The sequence below is a fragment of the Taudactylus pleione genome, unplaced genomic scaffold, assembly GCF_031769625.1.
Source record: "Taudactylus pleione unplaced genomic scaffold, aTauple2 ptg000447l, whole genome shotgun sequence".
NCBI lineage: Eukaryota > Metazoa > Chordata > Amphibia > Anura > Myobatrachidae > Taudactylus > Taudactylus pleione.
Genome location: NW_028284849.1, coordinates 1,792,819 through 1,810,765, shown reverse-complemented (window position 1 = coordinate 1,810,765; position 17,947 = coordinate 1,792,819). Strand labels below are relative to the sequence as shown.

At 44.5% G+C, this 17,947-nt stretch overlaps 1 protein-coding gene across 4 annotated transcripts in view; it reads right to left on the bottom strand.

Annotated features, from left to right (window-relative positions):
- The window catches only part of LOC148505592 (uncharacterized), a 465,509-nt gene extending 456,699 nt beyond the window's left edge, over positions 1–8,810 (bottom strand). For all 4 annotated transcript variants that reach the window (XM_088447980.1, XM_088447974.1, XM_088447978.1 and 1 more), the window contains exon 1: positions 8,669–8,810. The gene's annotated coding sequence lies outside the window, so the exon portion shown is untranslated. The remainder of the gene's footprint in view (positions 1–8,668) is intronic.
- Positions 8,811–17,947: the final 9,137 nt, after the last annotated feature.

The following is a 17,947-nucleotide window of genomic DNA, read 5'->3' as shown; positions in this document are numbered from 1 at the left end:
AAAAACAATTAAATATCGCCCCCTGATCTCCCGTCACTTTAGACGGGAGATAGGGAGTAATAAAACAATTGAATCGCTCCCTGATCTCCCGTCACTTTGAATCGCCCCCTTAACATCACTAAAAAGAGACCATTAAATTATCTATTGTTGAGCAGGTTTATCACCAAACCTTTAGGCTCACAGGCAGCACTACCTCTTTGGGTACTGTGACTGCATGTGAAAGAATAGCTATATAGAGCTTGTATCCCTTGTTCTGCAATGTTTTGTACTACAAGTCTTCTGCTTTTTAATTGTTCTCTTGTTTTGTGTGCAGTGTTTTTGCTTACATACTTTGTAAGGCGCAGCAGAACCCGTGAGGCACCATATAAATGACAATAACAAACAATTTTGCACTTTCATTGTGCTATTTTTTTGCTAAGAGAATATCTTTTCTTGAGGGTTTACAGTGACCCCTTTTTTAAGCACAAATCTTTATTTTTGTTTTTCATAATTTATTACCAGTTATTTATATAGCGCACACATATTCCGCAGCGCTTTACAGAGAATATGTGGCCATTCACATCAGTCCCTGCCCCAGTGGAGCTTACAATCTATGGGCCTGATTCAGAGCCACTCACTATTTGCGGTCGTTCGTTCTAAAACAAGGGGTGGCTATTCAAATGAACCGTTCGCTAATTGCGGTCTGTTCACGCCTCTAAGTCTGAACGAGCGAGCAAAACTTGCGGTTGTAATTTTGAAAAATACGCCCCCTGGCCGCTCGCATCCTACGTCATGTCCGCTATTTATTAGATTAATCGAGTACATCGAACAGCGTATGAACTGCTCGCTATTCTTGTGGCTTTTTTTTTTCAACCGCTATTTTGCGAGCAGTTCGAAGTAAAAAAAAACCAAGTGACGTGGTCAATGACGCTGCTGTATTAATTATGCACTCCCTTAAAACGCCCGTTTTGACCTTTAAGCACGCCTGCGATCTAATTCCACACCCCCGTTTTCAAGCACCTTCCCGTTACCACCCACATACGCCTCCCTCTGTCACTCAAAATAGCAGGCATTCGCTATATAGCGAACAAACGATTTTCAGCCGCACTGACTGGTTCGCGCATGCGTATTAAAATCCGTACGCATGCGCAGATGTGCGAACATCGGTCAGAACGAGCGAGCGTCCGCTTACGAGCGGCTCTGAATGAGGGCCTATATTCCCTACCACATGCTCACACACATACAGACTAGGGATAATTTTTGTTGAGAGCCAATTAACCTACCAGTATGTTTTTGGAGTGTGGGAGAAAACCGAAGCAAGCGAAGGAAAAACCGAGAATATACAAACTCCAAATATGGGCCCATATTCAGTTTGAGGGGAAAAGTCCCGACTTTTCGCCTCCTTTGCCTGATTTCCAAGCGAAAAAGTATCGTGCCTGCTATTCCCCGTATTCAATTCCAATGTAGGCAAAAACGGGAACAGGCGAAACTTGGATCAGTGTAAAAATCCGGAAATTTTTAGGAAATAATTGTAGGACCCCCTAAAGATGTCCAGACCTGGGGGATCACTATGGGTACCCCCGTTTTAGCTTGCAGAAGAAAGTCGGGTTTTTAAATAGCCGCGGCAGGTGCTATTTTCCCCGACATTGAAGAAGTGATGCAGAAGAGCACTTATGCTTTTTTTTTCGTTTTTAAAAGTGGTCCCATCAAATTTGGGGTACTTGAAAATGGGTACTAGCATATTTTTAAGTTCTTAAACTAATTTTTTTTAAATTCTGCAAAAATGCACCTGCCACTACTCTGTGCAATGAAGAAAAAACCTGCCGCATATAAGGGAACCCCTGTGGATTTAATTTGTCTATTTTAGAAGTGATTTTTAGTTTTTGGGTTTTTTTCACCCCCCAAAAAAAATATATTTTTGGGGGTGTCCCGATTTTTTTTTATTTTTTTTTTACTTTTCTTTTGCACAATTCATTTTAAGGGCCATTCCCAATGGTGCAGGCTACTTTTTTTAAAGCCTGCACCCCTACACCCCGATTCTGCACTTTTTTTCACCTGCTAAAGGGAAGTGAAGTTATCCCCGTTTTTTTCAATTGATTTATTGCACCATCTACGAAAAAAGACGGGAATTTTCGGGAAATATGCGTGGGACCCCACTAAAGATGTCCAGACCTGGGGGATCACTATGGGCACCCCCATTTTTGCATGCTGAAGGAAGTCGGGGTTTGTAATAGCCACGGCAGGTGCAATTTTGCGGCTATGAATAAGTGGTGAAGAATAGCACTTAGATTTTTTTTTTTGGGGGGGGGGGAAATAACTTTTCCTATCAAATTTGGGGTACATGAAAATGGGGGTAAGCATTTTTTTTTTAAGTCCATAAAGATATTTTTAAAATTCTGCAAAGAAAACACCTGCCACATACATGGGGACCCCGACCTGAATTAATTTAGATAGTTTGGCGCTTTGTTCCCCTATTTTTTATTTTTTTTTTAACCCCCAAAATTAAACTTCATTTTTTTGGCGTTTTTTTTTTTTTTTTTTAAATGACACTCCCAGGGGTGCAGGTTATTTTTTTGTAAGCCTGCACCCCTAAACCCCAATTCTGCACTTTTTTTCGCCAGCAAAAAGCTGGTGAAAACTTAGCCCCGTTTTTTTATCATTGATTTTTTGCACAGGCGAAAAGTCAATGTAATTGAATACGGGGATAATTCAAAGAGGCGAAAATGACGTCATCGGTGAAAAATGATTGCAGATTCCGACATTTCGCCTCAAATTGAATATGGCCAATGGTGGGAATGAAACAAAAGACCACAGTACTGTGAAGCAGTAATGGGGGCCCATCCACTAGACGATCTGCTCCCTGTCCAATCTCTAAACGATTTTCCCTTGATTTTTTCCCTTGAAATTTTATCTTTCAGTCTGAACGATTTGCAAACGATTTGCAAACTATCTTTAATAGATCGAGTGAAATTGACCGGCATGTTCAGTCGACTGACGAGACGATCAAACGACCAGCGGGAGCGCGCATCGTTGATCGTTAACGACCAAACACTGCACGATTTATAAACGATTGAACGATGACGACGTAGTTATCGTTCAATCGCCTGCTAAAATCGTGTAGTGGATGCCCCCCCTTAATGCTAACCATTACACCATCTGTGCTACCCAATACCATTTATTGAAGTGCGCTAGCTTTTGATTCTAGTCTTTAGCACCTGATGGTTATTTAAGACGTTATTGATAAAAGCCTCATGCATGGAAAGCACACGGAAACAACAGTAAATGTATACCGATACAGCACATTTGTTTTCAATTAATTTACAGCTCACGTGTGTGAACAACCCCTGAGGGAGAAAGGACCATACACAAAATGCCAAGCAGAGATGTGGATATACTAAAGATGTTGCTTATCTCAGCTTTTATAAGAGTTACGCTTCACAAAGTTCTAAGCGGAAGCTTGTCTGCTGCTCCCCCAATCTCATCATCATATAAATTCTGAATAACCACATTGCACTAAAAGCCTATCTCCATATCTATATAGGGACACATTCACCCAGCATTCAGCAGATGGATAGCACTGTGCTTATAGCGAGCATTTTACACTATGTCAAACATAAGAACACATTTAATTTAGAAAAGACAAAAGATAAACAAAAATACGAGTGGCCTTGCAAGCAGAATGTTTCTCTTTATAGATAAAAATCGGGTTATAAAGTAATTATGAGCCTATCTAAAAGACACAATAAAGAAGAACATTTTGCAATGCTAAAAAATTAAAACACAGGAACCATTTCCACAACCCAAGATAACGGTTTGGCCACTGGGTGGCACTGTTATACTGAAGTCCAGAGGTTCGCAAACGCTGTCCTCAAGGCACCCCAACAGTTCGGGTATTAGAGATATCCATGGTGGAGCACAGGTGGTTTAAATCGAATTGACTGAGGTATTAATTAAGTCACCTGTGGTCAAGCATGGATATCCTTAAAACCTGGACTGTTCGGGTGCCTTGAGGACTGAGTTTGGGAACCTCTGCTGTAGACTACAGGTAAATTAAAGCTACAGTAGACGTAATATGACAGTCCCCACTCACAATACTGTTTGATTTTAATGTGAGCAACAATATCAGTTAAAGAAAATGATATACCTAGACTACGTTAATGCAAATACAAAATTGTTTTTACCATATATTTCAGAAATTGAAGTAACTGTGTTGCCTAGAAAACGTTTGCCAAATAAACTTTCCTGTAAATTAAAGCAGTCCTGTGTTTAATGTAATAATTGCAGAAAATAGATCTTATAAATAACAGCATTTCAGAATTTATCTGTACCCGGGCGATCAATAGAATTGCTATTTGTCTCATTCACCTGTCACAGCTGCAAATCTAACAATTTCCAGGCAGTTACAGGTTTAAAAAAAGTATCCAAAAAATTTGTGCATTTTCTCTTTTCCTACTTCTGTACAGGGATTGGACTGCTGAGGAATGGGGTAACGTTATTTTCTCTGATGAATCCCCTTTCAGATTGTTTGGGGCATCTGGAAAAATGCTTGTCCGGAGAAGGAAAGCTGAGCGCTACCATCAGTCCTGTGTCATGCCAACAGTAACGCATCCTGAGACCATTCATGTGTGGGGTGGCTTCTCAGCCAAGGGAGTGGGCTCACTCACAATTTTGCCTAAGAACACAGCCATGAATAAAGAATGGTACCAAAACATCCTCCAAGAGCAACTTCTCCCAACCATCCAAGAACAGTTTGGTGACTAACAATGACCTTTCCAGTATGATGGAGCACCTTGCCATAAGGCAAAAGTGATAATAAAGTGGCTTAAGGAACAAAACAACAAAATGTTGGGCCCATGGCCAGGAAACTCCCCAGACCCCATTGAGAACTTGTGGTCAATCCTCATGAGGCGGGTGGACAAACTCCAAGCATTGATTAGGCAAGAATGGGCGGCCATCAGTCAGTATGTGGCCCAGAAGCTGAGTGACAGCATGCCAGGGTGAATCGCAGAGGTCTTGAAAAAGAAGGTTCAACACTGCAAATATTGACTCTTTGCATAAGCTTAATGTAATTGTTAATAAAAGCCTTTGTCACTTATGAAATGCTTGTAATGTTACCTCAGTATACCATAGTAACATCTGACACTTATGTAATGCTGTAATGTTACCTCAGTATACCAACGTAACATCTGACACTTATGTAATGCTTGTAATGTTACCTCAGTATACCATAGTAACATCTGACACTTACGTAATGCTTGTAATGTTACCTCAGTATACCATAGTAACATCTGACACTTATGTAATGCTGTAATGTTACCTCAGTATACCATAGTAACATCTGACACTTATGTAATGCTTGTAATGTTACCTCAGTATACCATAGTAACATCTGACACTTATGTAATGCTGTAATGTTACTTCAGTATACCATAGTAACATCTGACACTTATGTCATGCTGTAATGTTACCTCAGTATACCATAGTAACATCTGACACTTATGTCATGCTGTAATGTTACCTCAGTATACCATAGTAACATCTGACACTTATGTCATGCTGTAATGTTACCTCAGTATACCATAGTAACATCTGACACTTATGTCATGCTGTAATGTTACCTCAGTATACCATAGTAACATCTGACACTTATGTAATGCTTGTAATGTTACCTCAGTATACCATAGTAACATCTGACACTTATGTCATGCTGTAATGTTACCTCAGTATACCATAGTAACATCTGACACTTATGTCATGCTGTAATGTTACCTCAGTATACCATAGTAACATCTGACACTTATGTCATGCTGTAATGTTACCTCAGTATACCATAGTAACATCTGACACTTATGTAATGCTGTAATGTTACCTCAGTATACCATAGTAACATCTGACACTTATGTCATGCTGTAATGTTACCTCAGTATACCATAGTAACATCTGACACTTATGTCATGCTGTAATGTTACCTCAGTATACCATAGTAACATCTGACACTTATGTAATGCTTGTAATGTCACCTCAGTATACCATAGTAACATTTGACACTTATGTCATGCTGTAATGTTACCTCAGTATACCATAGTAACATCTGACACTTATGAAATGCTGTAATGGTACCTCAGTATACCATAGTAACATCTGACACTTATGTAATGCTGTAATGTTACCTCAGTATACCATAGTAACATCTGACACTTATGTCATGCTGTAATGTTACCTCAGTATACCATAGTAACATCTGACACTTATGTAATGCTGTAATGTTACCTCAGTATACCATAGTAACATCTGACACTTATGTAATGTTACCTCAGTATACCATAGTAACATGTGACAAATAGGTCTAATAACACTGAAGCAGCAAACTTTGTGAAAACCAATTCTTGTGTCATTCTCAAAACTTTTGGCCATGGCTGTACACATTGGCACTGGAGATGAATGTAACGCTAGTGACCATCAAATGTGTAAGCGGACAATGCATGTTGGATATACATTTTCTAGCACTTCTTTGCTTACCAATGTATTAATAGTCAACAAACACATGGAAAATGAAATGACAGCTACCCAACTAAAAAACGCTAATGGATATGGTCACTTGGATATGGTGCATTTTATAAATGTTAAAACACACGTATAGTATGTAGCCTTAATGCAGAACACTTACCATTTCCCCATGTTCTGCATTATGAATGCGCTTTTAATAAAATGTACAAAGTTAAACTCTAAAAGGTAAGTTTTAGCTGCATTACATTAAACGAACATAAGCAGAAAAAATTCTATATATTATTATTTTATCATTTGTCTGTCTGTCAATACCAAGGGCCTGATTCAGTAAGGAACGCAACTGCTTATATAAGGAATGCAACTGCTTATATGCACACAATCGGCCGATTGTTGCGTACTGTGTCTGCGTACGCGGTGCAGTGAGCGTGCATGAAGCAGCCACTGTGATCGCAGTGACTACACAGATCCATCGCAGAGTGATTGACAGGAAGTTCTGTTTGAGGCTGGTGACTGTGTGTGGGGGGGGGGGGGGCAGCGAAACGCAGGCGTGCCAGTGCGTTTCAACGCCGTTGCAGGGGCGTGTATATAATCCACTGTGATGCCCTAAGCAGCCTGAGACCTGATAGCGTGCGTGGAAGTTAGCAATTTCTGAGTAAGGTCATATTCTTGTGCGAGTGTGCGTGAGGCTGCGATGGTACTCGATAGTACCGATAGTTTCGCAGTCCTGCTACACATTACCGATGTGTGGTGGAAGGTAAGGTGGGTGTTCCTGTGTTGTACTGGATTAGCATACTATCGCAGCGAGACTGCGTGTGTAATCACAATTGCATTCCTTGCTGAATCGGGCCCATGGACACATGGATACGGTGTACATGCCTTTTACTAATGTTAAAACACATATATGTAGCCTTAATGCAGAGCACATCCATGTCCCCATGTCCTGCATGCTGAATGCACTTTTAATAAAATGTACAAAGTTTAAAACTCTAAAAGGTAAAGGCGCACATCCCCTAGCAGATATTTATGGACACCTGAACGATAACGACATCGTTCAGTCGTCCATTAATCGTGTATGAATCGGACAGTAAAATGTCGGAAACGATCAGTGATGTGTGTTCCCGCTGGTCGTTTCCGACATCAATCATCGCCCGAAAATGCCGGTCAATCTGCCAATTACGACAGATTATGCATGTTTGGGGATGATAGAGGGTGCCTGCACTCAACGACTAATCGTTCAGTGTAGGCACTACAGGGGATGGGGAACGACGGTACGCTTACGATGTCGTAATTGTGCTGTCTTCCCTGGGTCGCGTAGTGGACACGCACCTCAATGGTGCGTACGCACGTAGCGATTTAAATGATCGATTTGAACGATAACGATATCGTTCAAATCGGTCATTTAAATGGACCCTACCAACTTAGCATCGACCTGCGATGCGCGGCCATGTATGGACGATAGCGATATCGTCCATCGGCCGTGCATGCCGGTGAACTTGCTCGATATCGAGCAAGTTACTATAGTCGTCGGTGAGTAGCTGGAGTGCTGGATGATCTATATCGATCATCCAGCACACCAGGGAGGGTGCATGATGATCAGCCAGCGATATCGTATCGCTGGCTGATCGCTACTTGTGTACGCACCTTAAGATTTAGCTTCATTACATGAAACGTACATAACCATTAAAAAAAAAAAAAACACTAATGATTTTCCCATTCGTCTGTTACCACCCAGTCTCGTTTTCTTACCGTCCCAGCTCCTGATTGTGAAGCGCTGCGCCATTTCCTGCCACCATATTAATAAACATTAAGTATTTGGCTGTAAATAAAACGATTGAAAATATTTGAAAGTTTATGGACGACTCCTAAAATAAAGACAGTGTAACATACTCAATTTTCAGGACACTTTCTCCCTTCGGTGTATGACTCTACACTTCATGATTACCCACTTACTTGCTTAAGGCTTTTATAAAGAAGTATTTATTGAATGTACAGCAATGACTGACGCATAGAGGACTTGGCTGAACTGCTGGCACCAGGATTACTGGAGGGACCGGGAAGGAGAACACCTAATACCCGGGTTTGTGAATACAGGGTGACAGTGACCTGACAGGGATGGAGAGTGAATAACCTAAAATGTCAGCGCCGGCGTTATATCAGGGGCTTATAAAGAACTTCTCCTCACCGGCCTGAGTATGGTCCCTGGTGCCGAGGCTGTCACACCTCCACAGAGTGACCCACCAGTCACGACGACGACGACGACGATGGGAAGGATGTAATGGGCACAATCCCTGGCTGCTCCTCCTCAGGACAGGATACGCCAGAGAACCTGAGAGGAACTGAGAACACAAAATGGCGGCCCGCTACACCCTTCACTGGGTGCAGGCCCCGCCCCCGCCGGCTTCATAGGGCGCGAAACATTGTTGGTCACTGATTGGACGGAATGCGTTGTCCGCATTACGCTGCTCTATGCTGATTGGACGGGGTACGTTGTCCGCATAACACTGCTCGATGCTGATTGGATGGGAAGGGGCTCCCCGAAGGCTCTGGCTGGGCTCCTCCATTCTGACTGTCACATTGGTAGAGGATAAGTTGCCGCCGTGGAAGTGGACTATATCTTTCCCTGCCACCGCCTTGGTTTCGCAGAGAATGTTATAGCCGCACTCACACACTCACTGTTGCCCAGGTAAATACACTGAGGTAGAAATCTATTGGTGTCCCTATCACACACCCCTGTGTCACATCTATTAGTGCCCCTATCACACACCCCTGTGTCACATCTATTAGTGTCCCTATCACACACCCCTGTGTCACATCTATTAGTGTCCCTGTCACGCACCCCTGTGTCACATCTATTAGTGTCCCTGTCACGCACCCCTGTGTCACATCTATTAGTGCCCCTATCACACACCCCTGTGTCACATCTATTAGTGTCCCTATCACACACCCCTGTGTCACATCTATTAGTGCCCCTATCACACACCCCTGTGTCACATCTATTAGTGTCCCTATCACACACCCCTGTGTCACATCTATTAGTGCCCCTATCACGCACCCCTGTGTCACATCTATTAGTGTCCCTATCACGCACCCCTGTGTCACATCTATTAGTGTCCCTGTCACGCACCCCTGTGTCACATTATTAGTGTCTCTGTCACACACCCCTGTGTCACATCTATTAGTGTCCCTATCACGCACCCCTGTGTCACATTTATTAGTGTCCCTATCACGCACCCCTGTCTCACATCTATTAGTGTCCCTATCACGCACCCGTGTCACATCTATTAGTGTCCCTATCACGCACCCCTGTGTCACATCTATTAGTGTCCCTATCACGCACCCCTGTGTCACATCTATTAGTGTCCCTATCACGCACCCCTGTGTCACATCTATTAGTGTCCCTATCACGCACCCCTGTGTCACATCTATTAGTGTCCCTATCACGCACCCCTGTGTCACCTTTATTAGTGACCCTGTCACGCACCCCTGTGTCACCTTTCTTAGTGTCCCTGTCACGCACCCCTGTGTCACATTTATTAGTGTCCCTGTCACGCACCCCTGTGTCACATCTATTAGTGTCCCTATCACGCACCCCTGTGTCACATCTATTAGTGTCCCTATCGCACCCCTGTGTCACATTTATTAGTGTACCTATCACACACCCCTGTGTCACATCTATTAGTGTTCCTATCACACACCCCTGTGTCACATTTATTAGTGTCCCTATCACACACCCCTGTGTCACATCTATTAGTGTCCCTATCACACACCCCTGTGTCACATCTATTAGTGTCCCTATCACACACCCCTGTGTCACATCTATTAGTGTCCCTATCACACACCCATGTCACATTTATTAGTGTCCCTATCACACACCCCTGTGTCACATCTATTAGTGTCCCTATCACACACCCCTGTGTCACATCTATTAGTGTGTCTATCACACACCCCTGTGTAACATTTATTAGTGTCCCTGTCACACCCCTGTGTCACATCTATTAGTGTCCCTATCACACACCCCTGTGTCACATCTATTAGTGTCCCTATCACACACCCCTGTGTCACATTTATTAGTGTCCCTATCACACACCCCTGTGTCACATCTATTAGTGTCCCTATCACACACCCCTGTGTCACATCTATTAGTGTCCCTGTCACACACCTGTGTCAAATTTATTAGTGTCCCTGTCACACACCCCTGTGTCACATCTATTAGTGTTCCTATCACACACCCCTGTGTCACATTTATTAGTGTCCCTATCACACACCCCTGTGTCACATCTATTAGTGTGTCTATCACACACCCCTGTGTCATATTTATTAGTGTCCCTGTCACACCCCTGTGTCACATCTATTAGTGTCCCTATCACACACCCCTGTGTCACATCTATTAGTGTCCCTATCACACACCCCTGTGTCACATTTATTAGTGTCCCTATCACACACCCCTGTGTCACATCTATTGGTGTCCCTATCACGCACCCCTGTGTCACATCTATTGGTGTCCCTGTCACACACCTGTGTCACATTTATTAGTGTCCCTGTCACGCACCCCTGTGTCACCTTTATTAGTGTCCCTGTCACGCACCCCTGTGTCACATTTATTAGTGTCCCTGTCACGCACCCCTGTGTCACATCTATTAGTGTCCCTATCACGCACCCCTGTGTCACATCTATTAGTGTCCCTATCGCACCCCTGTGTCACATTTATTAGTGTACCTATCACACACCCCTGTGTCACATCTATTAGTGTTCCTATCACACACCCCTGTGTCACATTTATTAGTGTCCCTATCACACACCCCTGTGTCACATCTATTAGTGTCCCTATCACACACCCCTGTGTCACATCTATTAGTGTCCCTATCACACACCCCTGTGTCACATCTATTAGTGTCCCTATCACACACCCATGTCACATTTATTAGTGTCCCTATCACACACCCCTGTGTCACATCTATTAGTGTCCCTATCACACACCCCTGTGTCACATCTATTAGTGTGTCTATCACACACCCCTGTGTAACATTTATTAGTGTCCCTGTCACACCCCTGTGTCACATCTATTAGTGTCCCTATCACACACCCCTGTGTCACATCTATTAGTGTCCCTATCACACACCCCTGTGTCACATTTATTAGTGTCCCTATCACACACCCCTGTGTCACATCTATTAGTGTCCCTATCACACACCCCTGTGTCACATCTATTAGTGTCCCTGTCACACACCTGTGTCAAATTTATTAGTGTCCCTGTCACACACCCCTGTGTCACATCTATTAGTGTTCCTATCACACACCCCTGTGTCACATTTATTAGTGTCCCTATCACACACCCCTGTGTCACATCTATTAGTGTGTCTATCACACACCCCTGTGTCATATTTATTAGTGTCCCTGTCACACCCCTGTGTCACATCTATTAGTGTCCCTATCACACACCCCTGTGTCACATCTATTAGTGTCCCTATCACACACCCCTGTGTCACATTTATTAGTGTCCCTATCACACACCCCTGTGTCACATCTATTGGTGTCCCTATCACGCACCCCTGTGTCACATCTATTGGTGTCCCTGTCACACACCTGTGTCACATTTATTAGTGTCCCTGTCACACACCCCTGTGTCACATCTATTAGTGTCCCTGTCACACCCCTGTGTCACATCTATTAGTGTCCCTATCACACACCCCTGTGTCACATCTATTAGTGTCCCTATCACACACCCCTGTGTCACATTTATTAGTGTCCCTATCACACACCCCTGTGTCACATCTATTAGTGTCCCTATCACACACCCCTGTGTCACATTTATTAGTTTCCCTGTCACACACCCGTGTCACATCTATTAGTGTCCCTTTCACACACCCCTGTGTCACATTTATTAGTGTCCCTATCACACACCCCTGTGTCACATTTATTAGTGTCTCTATCACACACCCCTATGTCACATTTATTAGTGTCCCTATCACACACCCCTGTGTCACATTTATTAGTGTCCCTATCACACACCCCTGTGTCACATTTATTAGTGTCCCTTCCCACACCTGTGTCACATCTATTAGTGTCCCTATCAAGCCCCCCTGTGTCACATCTATTAGTGTCCCTATCACGCACCCCTGTGTCACATTTATTAGTGTCCCTATCACGCACCCCTGTGTCACATTTATTAGTGTCCCTATCACACACCCCTGTGTCACATCTATTAGTGTCCCTATCACGCACCCCTGTGTCACATTTATTAGTGTCCCTGTCACACACCTGTGTCACATCTATTAGTGTCCCTATCACACACCCCTGTGTCACATTTATTAGTGTCCCTATCACACACCCCTGTGTCACATCTATTAGTGTCCCTATCACGCACCCCTGTGTCACATTTATTAGTGTCCCTATCAAGCACCACTGTGTCACATTTATTGGTGTCCCTCTCACGCACCCCTGTGTCACATTTATTAGTGTCCCTATCACACACACCTGTGTCACATTTATTAGTGTCCCTATCACACATCCCTCTGTCACATTTATTAGTGTCCCTATCACACACCCCTGTGTCACATCTATTAGTGTCCCTGTCACATCCCTGTGTCACATCTATTAGTGTCCCTGTCAAACACCCCTGTGTCACATCTATTAGTGTCCCTATCACGCACCCCTGTGTCACATCTATTAGTGTCCCTATCACGCACCCCTGTGTCACATCTATTAGTGTCCCTATCACGCACCCCTGTGTCACCTTTATTAGTGTCCCTATCACGCACCCCTGTGTCACATCTATTAGTGTCCCTGTCACACCCCTGTGTCACATTTATTAGTGTCCCTATCACACACCCCTGTGTCACATCTATTAGTGTTCCTATCACACACCCCTGTGTCACATTTATTAGTGTCCCTATCACACACCCCTGTGTCACATCTATTAGTGTCCCTGTCACGCACCCCTGTGTCACATCTATTAGTGTCCCTGTCAAGCCCCCGTGTCACATCTATTAGTGTCCCTATCACGCACCCCTGTGTCACATCTATTAGTGTCCCTATCACGCACCCCTGTGTCACATCTATTAGTGTCCCTATCACACACCCCTGTGTCACATCTATTAGTGTCCCTGTCACACCCCTGTGTCACATCTGTTAGTGTCCCTATCACACACCCCTGTGTCACATCTGTTAGTGTCCCTATCACACACCCCTGTGTCACATCTATTAGTGTCCCTATCACACACCCCTGTGTCACATCTATTAGTGTCCCTATCACACACCTCTGTGTCACATTTATTAGTGTCCCTGTCACACACCCGTGTCACATCTATTAGTGTCCCTGTCACACACCCCTGTGTCACATTTATTAGTGTCTCTATCACACACCCCTGTGTCACATTTATTAGTGTCCCTATCACACACCCCTGTGTCACATTTATTAGTGTCCCTATCACACACCCCTGTGTCACATTTATTAGTGTCCCTTCCCACACCTGTGTCACATTTATTAGTGTCCCTATCAAGCCCCCCTGTGTCACATCTATTAGTGTCCCTATCACGCACCCCTGTGTCACATTTATTAGTGTCCCTATCATGCACCCCTGTGTCACATTTATTAGTGTCCCTGTCACACACCTGTGTCACATCTATTAGTGTCCCTATCACACACCCCTGTCTCACATTTATTAGTGTCTCTATCACACACACCTGTGTCACATTTATTAGTGTCCCTATCACACACACCTGTGTCACATTTATTAGTGTCCCTATCACACATCCCTGTGTCACATTTATTAGTGCCCCTATCACACACCCCTGTGTCACATCTATTAGTGTCCCTGTCAAACACCCCTGTGTCACATCTATTAGTGTCCCTATCACGCACCCCTGTGTCACATCTATTAGTGTCCCTGTCACGCACCCCTGTGTCACATCTATTAGTGTCCCTATCACGCACCCCTGTGTCACATCTATTAGTGTCCCTATCACGCACCCCTGTGTCACCTTTTCACATTTATTAGTGTCCCTATCACACACCCCTGTGTCACATTTATTAGTGTCCCTATCACGCACCCCTGTGTCACATTTATTAGTGTCCCTATCAAGCACCACTGTGTCACATTTATTGGTGTCCCTCTCACGCACCCCTGTGTCACATCTATTAGTGTCCCTGTCAAACACCCCTGTGTCACATCTATTAGTGTCCCTATCACAGACCCCTGTGTCACATCTATTAGTGTCCCTATCACGCACCCCTGTGTCACATCTATTAGTGTCCCTATCACGCACCCCTGTGTCACCTTTTCACATTTATTAGTGTCCCTATCACACACCCCTGTGTCACATCTATTAGTGTCCCTATCACACACCCCTGTGTCACATCTATTAGTGTTCCTATCACACACCCCTGTGTCACATCTATTAGTGTCCCTATCACACACCCCTGTGTCACATCTATTAGTGTCCCTATCACACACCCCTGTGTCACATCTATTTGTGTGTCTATCACACACCCCTGTGTCACATTTATTAGTGTCCCTATCACACACCCCTGTGTCACATTTATTAGTGTCCCTATCGCACACCCCTGTGTCACATTTATTAGTGTCCCTATCGCACACCCCTGTGTCACATTTATTAGTGTCCCTATCGCACACCCCTGTGTCACATTTATTAGTGTACCTATCGCACACCCCTGTGTCACATCTATTAGTGTCCCTATCGCGCACCCCTGTGTCACATCTATTAGTGTCCCTATCACGCACCCCTGTGTCACATCTATTAGTGTCCCTATCACGCACCCCTGTGTCACATCTATTAGTGTCCCTATCACGCACCCCTGTGTCACCTTTTCACATTTATTAGTGTCCCTATCACACACCCCTGTGTCACATCTATTAGTGTCCCTATCACACACTCCTGTGTCACATTTATTAGTGTCCCTATCACACACCCCTGCGTCACATCTATTTGTGTCCCTATCACACACCCCTGCGTCACATTTATTAGTGTCCCTATCACACACCCCTGCGTCACATCTATTAGTGTCCCTATCACACACCCCTGTGTCACATCTATTAGTGTCCCTATCACACACCCCTGTGTCACATCTATTAGTGTCCCTATCACGCACCCCTGTGTCACATTTATTAGTGTCCCTATCACGCACCCCTGTGTCACATCTATTAGTGTCCCTGTCACACACCTGTGTCACATTTATTAGTGTCCCTATCACACACCCCTGTGTCACATCTATTAGTGTCCCTATCACACACCCCTGTGTCACATCTATTAGTGTCCCTATCACACACCCCTGTGTCACATTTATTAGTGTCCCTGTCGCACCCCTGTGTCACATTTATTAGTGTCCCTATCACACACCCCTGTGTCACATCTATTAGTGTCCCTATCACACACCCCTGTGTCACATTTATTAGTGTCCCTATCACACACCCCTGTGTCACATCTATTAGTGTCCCTATCACACACCCCTGTGTCACATCTATTAGTGTGTCTATCACACACCCCTGTGTCACATTTATTAGTGTCCCTGTCGCACCCCTGTGTCACATTTATTAGTGTCCCTATCACACACCCCTGTGTCACATCTATTAGTGTTCCTATCACACACCCCTGTGTCACATTTATTAGTGTCCCTATCACACACCCCTGTGTCACATCTATTAGTGTCCCTATCACACACCCCTGTGTCACATCTATTAGTGTGTCTATCACACACCCCTGTGTCACATTTATTAGTGTGTCTATCACACACCCCTGTGTCACATCTATTAGTGTCCCTATCACACACCCCTGTGTCACATCTATTAGTGTCCCTATCACACACCCCTGTGTCACATCTATTAGTGTCCCTATCACGCACCCCTGTGTCACATTTATTAGTGTCCCTATCACGCACCCCTGTGTCACATCTATTAGTGTCCCTATCACGCACCCCTGTGTCACATTTATTAGTGTCCCTATCACGCACCCCTGTGTCACATCTATTAGTGTCCCTATCACGCACCCCTGTGTCACATCTATTAGTGTGTCTATCACGCACCCCTGTGTCACATTTATTAGTGTGTCTATCACACACCCCTGTGTCACATTTATTAGTGTCCCTATCACACACCCCTGTGTCACATCTATTAGTGTCCCTATCACACACCCCTGTGTCACATCTATTAGTGTCCCTATCACGCACCCCTGTGTCACATTTATTAGTGTCCCTATCACGCACCCCTGTGTCACATCTATTAGTGTCCCTGTCACACACCTGTGTCACATTTATTAGTGTCCCTATCACACACCCCTGTGTCACATCTATTAGTGTCCATGTCACACCCCTGTGTCACATTTATTAGTGTCCCTATCACACACCCCTGTGTCACATCTATTAGTGTCCACATTTATTAGTGTCCCTATCACACACCCCTGTGTCACATTTATTAGTGTCCCTTCCCACACCTGTGTCACATCTATTAGTGTCCCTATCAAGCCCCCCTGTGTCACATCTATTAGTGTCCCTATCACGCACCCCTGTGTCACATTTATTAGTGTCCCTATCACGCACCCCCGTGTCACATCTATTAGTGTCCCTATCACGCACCCCTGTGTCACATTTATTAGTGTCCCTGTCACACCTGTGTCACATCTATTAGTGTCCCTATCACGCACCCCTGTGTCACATCTATTAGTGTCCCTATCACGCACCCCTGTGTCACATCTATTAGTGTCCCTATCACGCACCCCTGTGTCACATCTATTAGTGTCCCTGTCACGCACCCCTGTGTCACATCTATTAGTGTCCCTGTCACGCACCCCTGTGTCACATCTATTAGTGTCCCTGTCACGCACCCCTGTGTCACATCTATTAGTGTCCCTGTCACGCACCCCTGTGTCACATCTATTACTGTCCCTGTCACGCACCCCTGTGTCACATCTATTACTGTCCCTGTCACGCACCCCTGTGTCACATCTATTAGTGTCCCTGTCACGCACCCCTGTGTCACATCTATTAGTGTCCCGGTCACGCACCCCTGTGTCACATCTATTAGTGTCCCTGTCACGCACCCCTGTGTCACATCTATTTGTGTCCCTGTCACGCACCCCTGTGTCACATTTATTAGTGTCCCTGTCCCGCACCCCTGTCACATTTATTAGTGTTCCTGTCACGCACCCCTGTGTCACATCTATTAGTGTCCCTGTCACGCACCCCTGTGTCACATCTATTAGTGTCCCTGTCAAGCCCCCGTGTCACATCTATTAGTGTCCCTATCACGCACCCCTGTGTCACATTTATTAGTGTCCCTATCACGCACCCCTGTGTCACATCTATTAGTGTCCCTGTCACACACCTGTGTCACATTTATTAGTGTCCCTATCACACACCCCTGTGTCACATCTATTAGTGTCCCTATCACACACCCCTGTGTCACATCTATTAGTGTCCCTGTCACACCCCTGTGTCACATCTATTAGT